Source organism: Tupaia chinensis, unplaced genomic scaffold, assembly GCF_000334495.1.
Source record: "Tupaia chinensis unplaced genomic scaffold, TupChi_1.0 Scaffold148234_1, whole genome shotgun sequence".
NCBI classification, from domain to species: domain Eukaryota; kingdom Metazoa; phylum Chordata; class Mammalia; order Scandentia; family Tupaiidae; genus Tupaia; species Tupaia belangeri.
In genome coordinates, this window is record NW_006208084.1 from 670,556 (window position 1) to 673,389 (window position 2,834).

At 54.2% G+C, this 2,834-nt stretch overlaps 1 long non-coding RNA gene across 1 annotated transcript in view; it reads right to left on the bottom strand.

The window, feature by feature from the left end:
• The window catches only part of LOC102484350 (uncharacterized), an 18,080-nt gene extending 16,807 nt beyond the window's left edge, over positions 1 to 1,273 (bottom strand). The window contains exon 1 of the long non-coding RNA XR_337627.3: positions 1,119 to 1,273. This is a non-coding gene — a long non-coding RNA (uncharacterized LOC102484350). The remainder of the gene's footprint in view (positions 1 to 1,118) is intronic.
• Positions 1,274 to 2,834: the final 1,561 nt, after the last annotated feature.

Sequence of the window (2,834 nt, forward strand, 5' to 3'; positions counted from 1 at the left end):
GCCCGAGAGTAGATCCCAACATATGCCCAAAACAGCCCCAGCCTTGATGCCACTCCACAGAGGCCAGAATCTCAAGAGAGCCAGGACGGGTGGCATTGTCTCTAGGGGTGCTGCCCTGGCCTGTGCCCCCTGCACCTGATGGCACCAGGGCAGCTGCAGGGCTGAGGCTTGGAGGGGCTGGAACCAGCCAGGAGGCAGGGGTGAGGGTTTCTGGCTTCCAGGAGTCACTGAGTGTGGAACTATCCATGCAGTTCCTCCCGGGGGCACGAGGCTCTGAGAGTTCCTATTGGCTGGAATCCTGCTCTTTGCTGTTGGCCAGGACGCAAATGTCTCCCAGGTGCTGGCTCTCAGGAAAACTGCCCAGGGTGACAGGCTGCTGATCCATGATTCCAACCATGCTCCACCCCGGTTGCGTTTGTCCCTGAATTCCTGCCCTTGACCTTTCTTCTCCCATCAATCTCCCTGTCCTCTTGACAAATCAGATGAGGTCCTTGGAGGGGGAGTATTCTTTGTCCTATTTCGTTTGTACTTACTGTCTGACCTCAGCTGAACCTGCACCTGTCCAGGAAGCCTTCCCAGTCCCCCCACGTAGAGCGCATCCCCTTGCATACCCAACGGCCCGGGCAGACCCGTAATGTCCCCTTTCTTGTGTGATCGTGTGATCACTGTCCTCCTGGCCTACCTCATTCTGAGCTCCACCAAGGCTGTCTTGTTTTGGAGTGAGCTGGGAGCTTGCCATTGTCTCCCCTGACTCTAGCTAGTCCCAGACTCACAGTAACTCAGCAGGTTGGAGTTCCTATCTCTGGGTGGTTTCAAGTCCTATCTCCCCTGAGAACCAGGATGTGACTGATAGCCCGGGCAGAATCAGTTGTCTTGAGACTGAGCAGTGGGAAGTCAAAGACTCCTTCCTGAGCATTTCAAGTCACCCAGGCCCTGGCCAGAGCAGCCCGCAAATCTCAGAGGACTAGCTGCTGCCTGTCCACCAGTCACTGCCCTGTGTAGTATGTCTGCTCTTCAAGGACTCGCGTCCCAAAGCTTCCCAAGACAGATGCCGAAGACCCCATCGGTGGCCCACAGCAGATGACAGCGGTCTGTAACCCACGGACAGGGCAACTCACCGCAACGCAGGGCCTTGGAGTGCTGACGTTTCAGGTCTGCTGTTCTCACCTCACCTCTGGTTTGGGTCTCATCTGGTGTTTCCCGGTAGGAAAGTACAAAGGGCCCAGCCGTAGACTGAAGCTCTTTGTGGAAGAAGCGCAAATGTTTACGCATCAGTGACTCACAGGTCACTCAGCCCAGGCAGGGAGGAGAGGGCGGGAGAGTCCAACTTGTTTGAATATCCAGGCCAGGAGGAATATCAGGGCCTGGAGTAAGCGCCTTTGCTTTACAACTGGGGAAACTGAGGCCTTGGGAAAGGGAGAGACCTGGAACCAGATGACCCAGCTGAGCTGCTCCAAGATCCTGGCCCACAGAAACAGGGTGAAAGAATAAAGGTTTATTATTGTTGAGGTTTTTTTCCCTTAATAATTATTTATTTATTTTATTTCATTGGTTACTATTGTTTTTTAAAATGACCACAGAAAGAGAGAGAGAGAGAAAGGGAAAGTGAGAACACAAGTTGCCAGGTTCAGGACTTGAACCACAGTTGGCCATGTGGGAGTCCAGCGCCTTAATCACCAAGCCACCTGCTGGTCTCAGTTTATTATTGTTTTAAGCCACTAAGTTGGGAGCAATTTGTTACACAGCAAGAGATAACTAATACAGTCACCTGCCTTATCCTGCTTCTTGAAATCAGACAGATCCCCAAAGAGTGAAGACTTGACCCGCAGAGGCTTTGGGAAAGGATGCCGTCTAACGTGGATTAACAAGCTGGTCTCGTGGGGACTTGGGAGTTTATAACGAGATAGTGCAGGTGGAAGGGGAGGCAGTGACAAGACAGGGATGAACGCAAGGGGAAGGGGAAGTGGAAAGAACCCAGATTTGGGGTTGAAGACCTGGGGTGGAGTCGAGCCTCGGTGGCCCTGCGGGCCATGAGGGTGACAGTGACTCAGCCTCCCTGGGCCTCTGGCTCATGGCCATCGAACAGACTTGGCGGATAGTCCCAGTGTCTGGTGCCCCAGTTGCAGCCATGAGGATCTTGTTAAATTGCAAATCCGATCATGTCTCTTCCATGCTTAAAGCCTATCAGTGCCCTGGCATTGCCTGGGTAATGGTGCAAGACCCCAGCTGGCCGCAGCGCCGCAGGCCTGGCCCAGTGCCTCCCCCACCTCACACACTGGCACCCCGAGTCAGAGGTGAGATCAGAACAAATAACCCAGAACCAGACTCCGCTGCCTTCACCACCGCCTGCACCACCGCCTGCCGCTAAGGTGCGTCTGTGCATGGGGCGATGCGTGTCTGCTGCCTGCAGCTCAGGAAGCAGCACCTCGGCATCCCTCTGCCTGGTTCCTGGAGTGCTTGCTGGAATGAATGAATGGGCAAGCAGAGGCTGCCTAGGACTGAGCAAACACTTGTTCCCGTCTGTGCCTCTCTGATTCTACTCTTTCTTCAGTCCCTCCGTGGGGCTCAGGACTCAGGCCAGATACAGACTTCTTCCGGCTGCAAATACAGACTTCTATTGGCTTGTGAGAGGATGAGCATCGGAACTACCTGTAGAATTTTCTAAAACCCGATGTCTGAATCCTACCCTCAGAGATCCTGGTACAGATGGGGTTCCCTGGACTTTGGGGTGACTAAAACTTCTCCAGCCCAAACTTCAGAACCAGTCCCCTGCAATGGGGAGACCAAGGGCCTGGCAGGGCCCTCCCAACCTAGAGACTGTCTCACCATCTACC